This window comes from Anser brachyrhynchus, assembly GCF_964034855.1.
Source record: "Anser brachyrhynchus genome assembly, chromosome: 9".
NCBI lineage: Eukaryota > Metazoa > Chordata > Aves > Anseriformes > Anatidae > Anser > Anser brachyrhynchus.
Window position 1 is genome coordinate 11,557,546 of NC_137703.1, and position 15,391 is coordinate 11,572,936.

Consider the following 15,391-nt stretch of genomic DNA (forward strand, 5'->3'; position numbering starts at 1 on the left):
AAAGTAAAGGCATTACACAGAAATCTCTCCATTTTCTAGGCTGTGTCCTACGCGCCAGTGCTAAAGCAGAAGCTGAGGATCTTTCCTTCTCCCTTTTTCACCCTCCCTCACTCTCACTGCCTTCTAACCACTAACAGTGAGTAAAAATATTCATGTTTCAGTCCAGTACCTTTTTGCACGCCTCACACTAGAGTTTTTTTTCCATTCCCCTGGGGTTGGGCAGGCCTTGATTATCACTCTAATAGAGTTAATTAAGTGCCTTGAGGCCCTGATGTTTTGTTTTCTTTGGGACCAAACCTATAGCTTGGGCCTCTGAGCTACCTGCTCTGCCTCAACCCCTTCCCTGAAAAACAACCAGGTGAAATTCAGCAAAAGGCTCTTTGGGAGACACGTGCACCCTCCTGCCATGGTGTGGTGTTATAGGAGGAGGTGTCCTCTCCACCCTGGGGCTGTGAAAAGCATCCTGAGAAGGCACGTGGTGATCTGTAGCTGTGAACTGGACAACAGCTTAAACAAAAATAACCGTAGGAAATGATTCAGCAAGTTAAGGCATGGCCCCAAGAAGCCCATCTCTTGGATGGGTTTGGTGCTTGGGATGCTGGCAGAGCAGCAGCCTGCTCAGAAGCAGGTGAATGCTATCAGGTAGGGTCACTGATAGCTTATCCTTAGCACCTGGGAGAGCCAGTCCCCAAAAGTGAGATTTCATTTGCCACAGCCTCACTCAGCTCAATGTGAATCTCTGAGATCAGGTAAGGACTCTCCTTTTTAATAAATACAGGAGCGTAGGGTCCCTCCCACATGTAGTATAAAATAATAAAAGGCTTTTATGTGGGAATCTTGCTGTCCTCTGGAGAGCTGTAAAGATCAAAGACTTAAAACAGTGGCTAATTGCAGGTGAGGTTACTACTGTGAAACAATTGCCCTGTGTGCATGCATGTGAAAATAGAGAGGGCGCGTTGCTAGCAAACTGAAGTGTCTGCTGTAAAACTGCTCTCCATTTTAAAGGTTGTTAACCATTCTCTTGCTGAGTTATGAATCTTCTGAATGACTGGTTTGAGGCCCAGTGGCTCCTCTCCCCTTCCTAGGCTTGTGGCCAAAATGTGTGCCTGATGATCAAGCGTAGTACTTAAACGATGGGGAGAAAATCCTGGGGATAAGTTAGCATGATATTCTGGAGAGGAAACTATGCTCTTTGGTCCGTGAGATGTGTTCATGTTGCAAAGAGGAAAAAGGAGACTTGAAAAGTACAATCTGGGTGTCTTGAAGCCTTTGTCTCAAAACTTTGTGGGGCTGTTTAATAATTTGAAGTATAACAGTAAACTATTGCTGTGATTTGAAACCGTCTAGGCTACAAAACCAGGATGAGAAGAGTTTTCCATAAAGCTGAAGGCCCCCAAGGATATCTCTGAGCTGAGCACTCAGCCCTATGATGTTTACTAGTGCTGTGGAAACTGTGATGAACTGGAGAAAAAAAAAAAAAGGCATTAAGAGTAGTGAAGAGGGGTTTCAAAGGGAAGGAGCTGAGCTGGTATTTGAACAACAAAACGGCCTTGGGAATTCATGCCTGAGAAATGTTCCTCTGGAAAGGATGAGCAGAGCTGAACAGACACAGCCCTGGGTTCCTGGGTACCCGATGTTCAGGAGACAAGGCCTGGGGCTGCTCTGTGGTAAGCTCTGTGTGGCCAGAACAGACAAAACAAAAGCAGAAATGGCTAGAAACCAAGACCTGATTTTTTACAAGGGTAAGGCCCTGCTCTGGGGTCTTGTGTTTTCTCCTTGGGCAGATGAGAAGCTGAAAAAGCAGGGAGAAGGGATGGGGGCTTGGTGGACAGGGAGTAGTACTTCTGTGTCAAGGCAGAGTGAAAGACTCCTTCCTTGTGAGATGGTAAAGGGGATGGTGAAGAACTGACAAGATGGCAAATACCAAGTATTCCTATTCTTCCTTTGCTTTTTTGTCACGTGAAAGATGCTCAGAGAAAGAGGTAAGCGAAGAACAGTTTTTCAACAAGCTTTAAAGTAACCAAAGAAAAGTTTTCATTAGCTCATTAGCTTTTTTTTTTTTCCTCCTCCTTCCCTTGCTAGTATCTAAATACTCTCCAGACTGATAAGCTATGCCAGGACTACTGAAATGCAGCTAAGCCTGGGGGCTATGTAGATGTGTGAGAGTGGCACTAGTCACATTGTGCATTCATTTGAGTTCCCTGTTCAAGAAAGGAAGCAAAAGACTGTATTCTCATCCCCTCCTGGGCTTTTCCATCTCTGCTTTGCATCCTTATAATGTCTGAGGCAAGACACCTGTCCTCTGAGCTCAGAAATATGGCTGTGGCTGCTACTTAACCCCTCTTTTCACAGCAGCTATCTCCTCTCCTCCCTGCACCAATGGCCTAATTGCATGTGTGCATGTTGACACAGGGTGGAAAGAAGAAAGTCTTTAGTTAAGCAATTAGTTGCTGCCATTGCAGGCCCTGCCACAAGATAATTGAGCACCATTAAGTAATGTTTGGTTCTGAAATGTAGCAATTATCTCAGTAATTGCAAGGACGTTCCTTGAATTCTAACCCATTTTTATTGACATGTGGAGTGCTTCTGCTCCACATCTAAGCTGCTGGAGCGCCTGGTGTGAGGGAGCAGGGGAAGGAGGCAGGCAGGGAGGAGGAAGGAAGCATGTCCTCTGGGAGATCCTGCCAAGAGCCCAAATTTGGTGGTGGTTTTTGCATTGCAAGCACCTGATACTGAGCTGGCTTCGCCTTGCTCCTGCCCAGACCTCTCAGGCTGAGCGGGGGGATCTTCCCCTTCCCCAGGCCAGAGTGGAGGCGGGCTGGAGGCTCGCGCTCTGCCCGGGCTAGCACTTGACCTCTCCAGGTCTCTCTCTCCTTTTAAATGTGCAAGTCATCCTTGCACAGCACCAGGCTGGTTTCTGGGCTTGAAGGTTTGCAGTCCAACCTCTCCTCTGCCAGGAGGAACGATCCGAGTGAGCTTCAAGGGGATGGGATTGGCCACTAGAGGGTAGCACAATTAAAAACATAAGGAAGTCGCATTCCTTGCAGTCGGGCTGGCTGTGCTGGGGGATGCGCGGTGGGGTGCTGAGCCCCCGCAGACCCCACGGCCATGGATGGGGCAGCGCAGGGAGCTCGAGGCAAGGTGAGGGATTCCCATGGCCAAGCATGAGCATGTGGCAGCAGAGGCTGAGCAGGGCTCTCAGTGCTGGTCCTGCTCTTCCTGGTCATCCTCTTTGCGCCCTCCTCGCCAGGGTACAGGACCCCACAGGAGCCTTTTGCCTTGGCTTTACTGGTGGCTGTAATGTCACTTCTTGAGCTGTAGCTGTGAATCCAAGCTCAGAGCTAGGATACCAGCAGGCCAGATGGACAATACCAAGGTCTTTCTCTGTTTTCCGAGTTAATAAATCTATAAAAAAAAATTCTTGGGTTAAAAATACTGGAGTATGTACTGCTCTTCTGTTTGCCTCTGCTGGCACGTAGGCTGTTCACAGCACCATGTACGCTAGCAGGCGAGAGTATGCCCAGTTCTTAAAATCACGCTACTGTATGAATGGAGATAAACGAGTGCTGGGTCACTCAAGAAGCAAGGTTTTAATTTTAAAGCGTGCCTCTGGAGCCAAAGGTCAGAGTGGAGCCACCCTCCCTTGAACAAATTCCCCACCGCAGCACTGTATTAACATGATACCTTAAAATGCAGCTGTGCTCTCGGGTTAAAGTCCTGGCTCTGCACAGAGCACACTCTGGCAGGATCAGTTTCGAGGATGGAGAAATACGGTGTCTGACGCACGCTAAAATGTCTGTCTCATGATCCGCTCTGCAGTAATGCATCAAGCATGTCTTGAAACATGGGCTTTGCCAGGTGCCAGCACGCGCCGGGGACAGGAGGTTAGCTATGATGTTGATACAGTTAATTGCAGATACGGAAAAGTCTGGGGAGGAGAAAGCAAATGCTTTTCTTACAGTTGTGTGGCTCGTTAGAGCAGAGGCATAGCACTGGAAGGGTGAAGAACTTTTCTCTTCAAAGGTATTTGTAGCATGCTAAGAAGCCTCATTGCTTTTTGGGGGTCGTAATGATGTTCCCTTACCATGTCTTGGGCAGCGTCTGGATATGAGCAGGTGCCCTGCAACAGCACGGTGCCGTGTTATGACGCTGTTGTGAAAGAAGCAGTGACTCAAGGTAGAAATTTCTCATCGCGTAGAGAAGGGCCAACTTGAAACTGATCCTCACGTATTGCAGGATATCACCACTGTGCTAGCATGCAACAGCACGGAGTGCTTTTTTAACAGCGAGTACGTCCTTGTAACCCATGGGACATACTGCGGCCCTTGCCCTGGGTATCCTCACTTTAAACAAAGATTTATTCACCAGATCACAAACAATCAACTCAATGTATCTTGAGAGCTCAGTGTTCATCATCTGACAACCACTATGCCTTAAGGTGACTCTCTGCCCACTATCATGTGCCAGCTGACCTCCAGAAATCCTTGAAATATCCCAACTTTTAGGTAGGTTTTAGACCACTGCTCCCTCCCTCAGTTTTCAGCCAGTAAATCACATTCAGTGCCACTGTGCTGTACCTACCAGCATGACTTATTGCTGGTACAGATACCTATGTAGCATCCCTTGACAGTGGGGTTGCTTAACCAGAAGAAGCAAGTGCTGGGCTTTCTGGCATGAAGGGTAGAAAGGAGGAAAAAGTGCTGACCCTTGATGCTTCTAACTCCTTGGGAAGTGAGAAGCACATCCGGGGCAGCCTCCTGTTTCTGTGTGCATTGCTCTGGGCTGCTGTTTTGTTAGCAGTAGTAGGAAACAAAGACCAGGAGGCTCTGTAGTGTCTTGCTGGAAGAAATGACCATTCCCCAGCTGGCAGCATGGGTGTGAACTGCTCCCCTGGGGCATTCAAAACATAAGCGAGTACAGTAGTGGGTTGAGTTGTGTGTGGTGGCGTTTTCCTCGTTGCCTTAGGGAACAAATAAGTCCCTCATTAGCCCTTGGGTGGCCTGATGTAGGCTGTGTGTGCTGGGTGGCACGCTGCTTCCCTGGCCTGACCCTGACCCTGGAGCACAGCAGGAGGAAGATGACGGGTGGGGGGATGCGGGGGCTATTTTTGCTCCTGTATCGCTATCTAGTTAGACTCCAAGGTGCTGTCCTTCACTGCTGTCTGCTGCCTTGCTCGCTCTGTGACTCTCAAGTGTTTACCATTGACAGGCTGCGAGCAGATGGACTGGCAAGAAGAGATAAATTTGACCCAAGAAGATGTCATTTGAGGAACAGCTGAGGCTAGTATTTCACCAGATGTCCCAGCTTTAACCCATTAGCAACTTCAAGGAACTCACTGTTGTCAATGGCCTAAACACGCTGTTACCACACAGGCAGGGCACAAAGGCTATTGTTAAAATCTGCTCAATAAGCAGATATTCTCTTTTTTTTTTTCTTTCCAAGCGAGCTGCCATAAGCTCAGGCCCAAAAGGACTGTGGGGTAGTAATGCCTATGGTGGTTCCATTGGTATCCTGCAAGCTTGGCTCAAGCAACTGAGTTAAAACAAGTTAGACAAAAACTCAATTTAGTGCTAAATGAATCTGCTGGTGAACAGGTACCATTTTGTGACAATACTGATACGTGCTCTCAAAGTCATCCATGTGATTGGAGTAGCTGTTTTTCCCCTTTGTGACTCCAGCTGTATTGAGTGTCCAAAGAGACACTGCTGCTTCTGCTGCCGGATTAAGGGCATACATACGTGCTAGGTGGCTGTATCCCTCAGGCCGTGACAGTCTGGGCTGCTCACCAGATTGTGCCTAGAAAATACAGCAGAGTGGTGAATGAGCAGTGAGTGGGTGGATATGCATGCGCAGTCAGAGTGAGAAAGTTGACGTGTAGCTGCACAGAATGCTTTCCAGCATCCTCAGCTGGGTGCAAGCACTGCACCGCAGCAGCAAGTGATCTGCATCTGTGCGGAGAGTTTCTGGAAGTCTGTCCGCATGGTCCTCCAGGAAGGAGTGTCATCTGGCATTTGCATAGGCTTAACAAAGCAACAGCCACATTCAAACTGGTAAAATGAGGTTGTTGAGGCTGTACGGTCATCCCTCGGTATGGAGATGTGGGATCTATGGGTATTTGAGCCAGTGGGACAAGTCAGCTGTAGTGTAATCGTGGGAGTATCTCCCACAATTGCAGTATCTCCCACCATTCACTGATGCTGCTGGTTTTTGGAGGTGTCTTGTCCACTGGTTTTGCTGTTGGGGCAGTCCCTGCCCTGCAACAGTGTCCGAGGGTGTGCACAGACAGGTATCTGTGTGTTACTTGCCTGTGCACCCTTCCTGCTGTCTGCATTGTGAAGAGCTAGGTGGGCATCTTGGGTTTGTTTCCTATCTGAGTATGAAAAAGGTGAGCTTTCAGTGTCTTGTGTTAAACCCCACCTTGTCACCTTTAGCTCTGACAAATCCACTGGAGCGCAAGCTTATAGTCAGAAAACCTGGGGGGAATCACCTTCCCATTAGCTCGTGTTCATTAATAGATGTTTCTTACCCCAGGCAATTTTGAATCTAATCAAGTTGCCCTCTTCAAATTAACTGTCTTGTTCAACGCTTGATCTGGGAGGTAAAAGAACAACTCCTCTCTCTATCTGGGAGAATGTGGGGGAGTATTTGGCACAGCATGAGCCCATGTTAACTCAAGGCTTCTCTTGCTGGACCTCTACTGGGTGATCTGGGGGAAGTCACAAGATAAAATTTGCCTGTCTTTTCTATAAAGCCCTGAGACAGAGCATCCCTCTTGGCAGTGGTCAGCACAGGTTTCTACCACATTTTGTGAGATACTTAGGTCTAGATTTCCAGCTAGTGTATACCAATGTCCCCTAACTCCCATACATCGATTTTATTTATTTATTTATTTTCCCAGTGAGGGGATGCTGTATATTTGACTGATGCCTGTCCGGCTGGGAGTAGGGTAAAGCTGAAGTCAAAAGCTAAAGGGCACCATCAGAGTCTTTCCCCTGCAGACATTTTAATCTGGGCTGGTCTCTGGACTCCCAGGGAAACCACTCCTGAGCTCACTCAAGAAACTAAGAGAAACCTACTGCAAGTACTGTACTGAAGATATTTTTTCTGTTTGAGCTGGGCTCCAAGGGCTCGACTGCAGATGCCAGCATTTACACAAGCTGCCCAGCTGCTTTCGGACGTGTGTGCTGTTTACATGCAGGCGCCAGCTACTTGCTACAGTAGGATTTAGCCAGGCAGGGTCTGTTGGGGAAGAGCTTCCCTCTGCTATAAAGATGAGGTAACATCTGTTTTGGTACTAGGACAAGCTTTGTAACCCTGAGACCTGCCTTCTGGACAAGAAAAAATACAAAATCTGCCCTGGAAAGGAGAAGAAATTGGTGGTTATCAACATGATAGATGCCTGCAGTCCCAGGGCTGGGGTGTTTGATGTCTCTGCCCTCATTGAAGTGGCAGCTCTGCTACAAAACTGAAGTACAGAAAGCAAGAAATCCTTCCTTCTGCACTAGCAAATTTGATTTTTGTCTACAAAATGGCCTCTTTTCCTCCTCACTCTGAGTCTCCTTGTGTGGCAGGATTAGAAGATCCAATAATGAGGGTAGGCTTTATTGGAAATAAGGCTTGGCTGGGCAAAACCAGAGGCAGTTTTATGCACTGGGCTGGGGAATCCAGCACTATTGCGGGCTGACCGCAGCGACATTCCCAGGCTGTCCAAACGCAAGTGGGTGTTTTAATCATCAACATTTTAATGGCATTTACTTCAATGTTTTGTTCAAGAAGGGTTTTCTATTCCTCCTGTTCCTCTCCCCCTTCTCCAGGCTGCTGGGAAGTTCACCCCAGGAAAAAAAGCAAGACCGGAGAATGTGTGTCTCTTGGGGGTTTTTTGATAACTGATAAGAATTGTGGAAAGTCCCATAGGTGAGAGTTTTTCTTCATTACTCAACAAGGCTTGGCGCTAATATTTCTTAGGAACCTGCTGCTGTCTGTGTCTCTTTTCACGCAGTTTGATTGTTATGACATGTACAGTAGCTGAAATTTTAAAATTCATTGAACTGGGGCCAACATCTTCTAAATGGCCACTGATTGGGAATTCTGTGATTTTTGAGATACGCGATGTCAATGGTTCACCCCTGCCTTTCTGGGAGAGCTGAGCATTTGCAAGTGCTCTGAAATGGAGTAAGCCATGCTCCTAGGTTAGGAGTTTTAAAGAGGTCTGTGGAAGAGCTCAGCTTTGCAGTCTAAGTTATTGTATTCCCTAGTAATCGTTAGTGGGAATTTTCTTTGAAAACAGTGGATATTTTGTCAGACTGAAAATTGCTGGGCTTATCAACTTCTTTCTGATTAGCTTCAGCAGTCAATGTCCTCTGATTAGGGAAAGATATATATTGCAAATGCTACTTTTAGGAAGACTTCTCTTGGCAAGTGAAACTTTGGGAGTTTGATGGCATCTTTACTTGAAAGAGTTTTGGTCTGAGATGGATTTTTTAAAATGTATGAGAAATGTGCTTTTTTGATCATTTTGATTTAATTTTATTTTTTCCATGAAGTGCAAAGCAAGAGAGTAAGACATCTTCCCAAACTGTACTAAAGAAAAGTCTTACCCTTTCAGTATTTTAAACGGATAGCCCATGCTAAGCAGTAGAGCAATGTTTCCTTCTTGCTGGGTAGTGGAAATGAGAAGTCGCTGGTTCTACAATTGCAAGGCCAAACCCTTCAAGGGCACAACAATATCAGTTCCCTTGTGACCAGTGACTTCATGTGTGCTGTATTTTGGGCACGGCGCTTCACTCGCCCTGCAGTCCTCGCTTTCTTTCAACACACATGGCGTGGATACAAACCCACAGAGGGGCTGCGGCTTTGGGCAACCTTCAGGGAGCAGCAAGGAGAGAAGGCCTTGATCTATGCTGTCCCTTAGCACGCACCATGCCGCAGCACCGACGGCACAGGCGTGTTTTGTCCGGCCTGGCTCCTCGCTGCACCTCCTCCCTCCTTGCAGCAATATTTGGCGATGAGAGAACTGTTTGTAGCCTCAGAGCTGCTGAGTTCAGGCCGTTCCGGAGCTGTGTGGACATTTCCCCTGTAAGCTGGAGGAGGCTGCGCAGGCCCTCTCCTTGCTGGTGGGCGCACGGCGCTTGGCCTGGCCTCAAGGGAAGCCGGCATGGAGGGGGGCAGGTGATTTCCAGAGCAGCCCTTACAGGAGGCTCGGCCCAGGGCATCGCTCGGGTTCACCTCTGGGACGGCTCTCGGGGTTCACTGCGGGCCAGGCGGGGAGGAAGTTGCCGCTGCTGCCTCGCTTAGATCTTCCAAAAGTGCTGAAGGCAGAAAGGCGAACAAGCAGCAGACAGCAAAGGGAAGATTAATTGGCCGGCTGCCTGAAGGGCTGGTTGGGGTTGTATTTCTTGTTCTTACCTTTGCAAATTTCTACAGGATTGTAAATCTTGAGCTGCTTCCCAAATGGGGAGACTTCAGGTGTGTTTTTTTGTTTTTTTTTTTTAAATAAGCAAACTTGAGCATACTTCAGTTCTTTGACTCAACACCCAGGAATTCCCATTGGCTTTATTACACGCTGACAAGCGTGCTGGGGAAAGCAGAGCAGATCAATGGCTGTGTTTGAAGCAAGCCATAAATCACTGGTGACACCAGGCAGCAGATTGACTGACTGTGTTCCTCCCCCCTTCCCAGCACACCAGTGCTGACCCCGGCTTGCCACAGAAATGTCAGGAGGGCTGCCTGTGATTAATGCTGCAAGCGAAACCCTGGCCCAGCCGGCAGCAGGCAAGCTCGAGCCAAAGGTCTCCAAAGGGAAAGGTCGGAGGACAGAGGTCTGAGTCAGACCTGGTGTTCGGGAGCAGATGTAAGTTGGTTAAAGTCTCCCCAGCTCCGAGGACTGTCGTCCCATGCTGTATCTGCTCTTTTCTTGTTATCCAGACGAAATCCTTGCTTTGTGTGAATGCCCATCCCTGCCCCAGCGCAGCTCATGAGTGCAGCACAGCTGAGCAGCTATGGCATTAAAGCTGCAAATGGGACAGGAGGGTTTCTGAAGTCAGACGTGGGAAATAGGCTTTTGACAGGCTTTGACTTCTTAGAAGGAGCCAAGATGGGCAGAATGTTTTGAATTTAGTATTTTTCTTCTCTGGAAATTGTAGCCTTGGGGTGATAGAAAATCAGACGTAGCCCTGGTCTAGACAGGAGAGGGGTGTGAGAACCTCCAGGCTGCCAAGTGCTCCCCTCCCGGCCCCCGCGCACCAGGGCTGGCGTGGGAAGGCAAGGACAATAAGGAAAATGTGCTAGAAAGTCACACCGCTCTTGTTTGAAGCTTTCAGACTGCTGTCTTGTTTTCACTGATAGGTTGAGATCACAGTTAGGGAAATAATTAAAAAAAAAAAATAAAATGACAGCAATAGAAAACACAACCACTCATGCAGTTCAGTTGAAATGCTTTGTTTTAGTGGGAGGAGAAAATGAGAAAGATCTAGATTTTTTTTTTTTCATCCAGATTTAAAAATGAGCCCTCCTTGGGTTCCAACAGTGTCAAGTCCCCTTGCTTTGGAGCTGTCTTTCTGGAGGAAAAAGTTAAGCAAATAAAGAAACCCATCCCTGCATGCACAGAGCTTGTTCCTTCCAAGGCACCACAGGATACTGGGAGTGCCTCGTGCTGGTAGATAAGAGCTGAGATGCCAGGGCTGTGGATATGCCCAAGGGCAAAATCTTAATTAAAGTTTATCTGTATTATATCAAAGATTTTTTTCTGAAAATTTTCAAACTTGTTTCCATGCCTTGTGTTTAAAAAGAAACCAAGAGAATATTTTGCAGGATCTTAACATTCATACTTTTTTAATTTAAATGTTTTTTTTTTTTTCATCTAAAAAAGTCCAAGCTCCGTGCTGATGCAGTGTTTGGTAAATAAGAAATCTTGGTAACATTGAAAGAAAATTCTTATTTTATTGTTTTGAAAAGTCAGTAAGAATTGCACAGGAAGCAGGAAATGTCTTTAATGATAGCATCTTCAAGGTTTTCCTCTTGAAAAAGCAGACCTGTAATGGATACCCAAGTGCCCTGCCCTTTCTGTGTAAATATTCTCAAAACTCAGCAAACTGCAGTGGAAATCAGCCAGTGTCAGGACAGGGCCCTTCCACCATCGCAGGCAGTGCAATTGCACAGCGCTAACGCAGGCCAGGGGACTTCTGCTGAATAGAGAGGAGGGAGTTTAATGTTTGTAGGCACTTTGGTTCCTGTGCTCAGGAAGCTGGCAGGCCTGCCCAGCTTGCTTTCTTTTGTGCTTTTTCGAGGTGAAGTATTCAGAAAAGGAAACTCATGGTGAGGAGATAGAGGGAACAAAGCTTTTTGTCCTCTGCCATCGTGCTCCTCTTGAGCGCTCTCAGTTTTACTTTACAGGGTTTCCCTTTCATCTGAAACCTTCCAATTTCAGGCAGGTTAACTTGCCAAGGTGCACCTTCCCTTTCATAAATATTGCAGTAGCTACAGGCTATGGAGAGTTAGCCAAGCAAGTTCTCTTCATCTATCATAATCTCACCCCCTCCCTTAACCCCCTCCTCTCCCGCCCTCTCATTAAATAAGAACAAAAGGTAAACCGTAACCCTCTCACATGCCGCATTAATATATGGTATAATTTTCCAGTTCTGCCCAGTTCTGGTATGGCAGCCACGTGGTTGCGTAGCAAATGGGGCATCCCTCGTGTTGGGAACACTTGCAATCTCCTGTCCAAACTTGCTGCGAGCTGGAACGTCCTGGGCTGCCCAAACACTGCTGAAATAGCAATAAGCCATTGGGCACTTCTTATGCCCCTGGGCATCAGAAGTTGAAGGACCCGTCCATGCTCTCTGGTACCTAAGGAGCAGCTTCCTAGGATCCTGTGTCCCTGGCCATCAGCTCACTGAGGGTTCACAGAGCTGATGTCTGATGTGAGCAGCCCTCCGTGCACACCGGGGCTCGGGGAGCTCAGCAGCTGAGTCCCTGCAGGGAGCCAGGGCTGCTCTGCCTCCCACCTGGGTTGCAGGGGAGTTCAGCTTGGTTCTGCAAACAGAAACGACTTGAAATACAGGTTTCCAGTGCTCAGCTAAGTGGAGACTGCTTTTCTTCCCCTGTGGCCCTCTGGCACTGCTAACACACAGGAGAATGGGTTTTGTGTGCAATTCTGTATGAGGCTCTATACACATGCATGCGCGTATGTATGCAAATGCATAAAGATACCCTGTAAATCAATTTTCTTTGACTATCCTTCAAGGATACAACTGTTTCTGATTAAAGAAGCAGAAACCAAATATTAATAACTAATATATTAGTTTATGGAGCCACTTGTTTACTCTACTCTCCTGAACAGCAGATACACCAGATGCTAAGCTGCGCATAGTGCTATTAGTGGCTGCATTACAGCAGTGCCCAGAATGCAAGATTGACCATTCTCTCTGCTCTGTAGGATGTTTTCACACACATGCAAGCCTGAGAACATAAGATGATGAAAGCGGATTAAATGGGTGAAGGAAGAGAGCAACATCTGTAAAATGATATGAAAATGTTCTTCTCGTTAGTTTCAAGCAGATGAGAAAATATAACAAGGAAACTACTTCTCATTTCTGTTTCAAATTTTCAGGGAAAATCCCTAAATCCAAACAGCTGGGTTTTGTGTTTTTACTTTTTCTTCTTGGAAAGCACAATTAGAAACACAAATCAAAACTGCTGTAAAATCTTAAAACATCACCAGCAAGTTGCTTGCGTCTTGCAGCTTATATGAGAAAAAACATTGCATGGAGGAGAGGGTTGATTGTGTGACAGCTTTGCCATGAATGTGGTCCAAAAATCATATTTTCCTTACATTTTCTGTGAAACTTTTTTTTAGCAAGGTTTGATCACCCTGAGAAGAACAGGTTACACGGAGGATGGTTTTGTGTGCTAATAAATACTATTGCCGTTACTAGCGCTCTCTGCCTCTCCTGGAACAGGGACTACTGCCCTGAATTTTCCCTGGCCCCAAATTCCCTTTTGCTCCAAATAACTTTTTGTTTCTATTCAGTGTTGAACCTTTCATCAGGGGCCTCTTCTGGACCCTTCATTGCTGCCGAGAGCGGTGGTGCCTCCTTCCATTTCTGAAATACCTCCCCTCGCGTGCCCACACTTACATCTGTCAAGGACACCAACAGGTGACACCTTTCTCCTCCCCATCACGTCAAGGCTAGAAAAGGCTGTGGCAAGTGGAACGCTTACAAATAAGGCTGGATTTGGTGACCGAGGGCCATGATGCATTTTTTTATTTATACCCATGCACGCACACTTGTGTGTATGTTACAATGACTTCAGGGGACTGGAGGGGACTTTCCACAAGGATTAACTGAGTGTGCCTTCAACAAGGTAGTACAACGATCTTGCCCCGGCTGCTGTGTTCTTAATTAGGGCCTTTCGTCATATATAAGCTGTTTTTTAAAAGAGCCTAGTGTGGTTAGCGAAAAACACGCTGTAATTGAAGTGGCTTGTGGAGTCCTAATGCAGATAAAACCCTCACTGCAAAACTAAGGGGGGTTGTAATGGGTCTCTGTTTAAGATCGACACTGTATTATTACTGATAAGGCAGTATTACAGGGATGGTGTCTGCTAGTTGCCATATATATATGTGAAAGATGAGTCCCTGCTCCAAAGAGTGTACAGATCCAGATGTTGGGTGCAAGCTGATGGAGGGTGGAGAAGATCCAAGGACAGAAAAACATGCAAAATTTGTGCCAAGTACGCTTCTCTCAATAAGGGCAATGTAACAAGCGTTATGGCCAAACTGGGTCCTGAGAAGAAATAGAAAGGGAAGACTCTGAGCTTCCCTTTTGCACTATCCTTCCCTTTACAAACAGCATCTTCTCCAGTTGGCCCAGGAGATCTGTGTAAGAACGTGATCGAGTAGTGGCCACAGATAACAGTGCTGGTTGGACAGGGAGGTGAAGAAGCTAGTGGTCTCTCTCTCTGTTTTTCTCAGACATTGAAAAGAGCTATCTCCTTTTTTATTTTTGTATGTCCGTGGTGCTCTCTCACTATACCTAAACTTCAGTATGGCGTATTCTGCCCTATCTGAAAAGGCATTTCCAGCCTGTAGTAACCCCAGGGCATCTAGACTGCTAAGTACTTGCGTCAGCTATGAACTACGGAGGGCTTTCAGGCATCACTCATTGATGTAAAGGCTACTTCTCTTCTGAGGTAGAGACTGAAAGGAAAAAGAGTTAGAAAGCTGTGAATAACCACTAAATGTGCTGCAGGGCGCACACTCTCCCACATAACTAGCACTGGATGATGGAAGGTGCAGTAAGTGCACCTCGGACGTCTGGTGTGAACCAGGGGTAAGGAGCCTCTGAGGCTTTGCGCAGTGGGTGGTACGCTTGCAATTGAAGGCTCAGGACTTGGGGAACCTTTATGAAGCATAAGAATAGTGCCACTGACATAATGGGGCCAATCTTTGCTTTGATCCCGTATGCAGGCCTTTGAGTCTGAGCTACGTGCTACGAAAAATGCCAGTTTCCAAACCAGAGGTTTGGTGCTGACCTATCCCTGAAACTGTTACAGATGCTGGGTAGAAATCTTCCTGTACCCAAAACTGTTAACCAGAAAGAGGAGCTGGTTGTGTTGGTACCCCCAAATTGAGTTAAAAATGCTGTGAGAGCAGACTTTCTGGAGGAAGAACAAGAAACAAACAAACCTTAGTTCTCTGGCTGTTAAGCTGCAGTGCTGAAGAAGGACATGGCTGATGTATGTAGAAATCAAGAGAATTAGAGGGACTAAATTTAGAATTCTCTGAAGCACAGAGTTTCAGGTGCTGCAGGAGGTGGGGGAAAGCAGAAACAACATGCTTGTATTCCATCCCGGTCCACTCACTGATCCTTGATGTCCTGTTTTGAGATGTAGCAAGGTAGGGAACCTCCCAGCAGAAGTGGGGTTCCTGAGATGAATTTTCTCCTGTTCTCTGAGCATCAGTGCAGGAGTTGATCCTAAAGGACTTGCCCTCATGCCTACTAGGCTAGCCACGCTGCGTTCATGGGGAGCATGAACCTCATCCTCTCTTTCAACTGCTCTCATGGCTGCTCCTTTCACGAACTATGTGCAAACTGAATTCATGAGCACAGGCAGCCAGTGAAAAATAATTTCATAGAGTTACTTTACCCATCCTGATCCCAACATGTTTCTGCTCATCCCGAGAGCCAGCTGGTATTGGTAAATTATGGCTTGGACTAGCCACATTCAGTTAGTGTCTGCAGAAATACTTGAGGCTCTTCAACACTTATCCTTGCAAGAAAGAGCTGTGTAGGCTGGCCAGGAAAGGTGAACGGTGAGAGCCTTATCCTACCCTAAAAACCCAGTGTGCCGGAGAGGAGTGACTCAACAGGTCGGCTGCTGGCTGCACCTA

The 15,391-nt window shown here is 46.9% G+C and overlaps 1 protein-coding gene across 4 annotated transcripts in view; it reads left to right on the plus strand.

Moving 5' to 3' along the window:
• The first annotated feature begins 615 nt into the window (after positions 1-615).
• Positions 616-15,391, plus strand: part of TP63 (tumor protein p63) — a 154,308-nt gene continuing 139,532 nt past the window's right edge. Inside the window, exon 1 of one of the 4 annotated variants that reach the window (XM_080603947.1) lies at positions 616-749. The gene's annotated coding sequence lies outside the window, so the exon portion shown is untranslated. Of the gene's footprint in view, positions 750-876; positions 895-15,391 lie in introns of those variants that run through there. The other 3 variants (XM_080603951.1, XM_080603949.1, XM_080603950.1) reach the window with 3 other exon arrangements.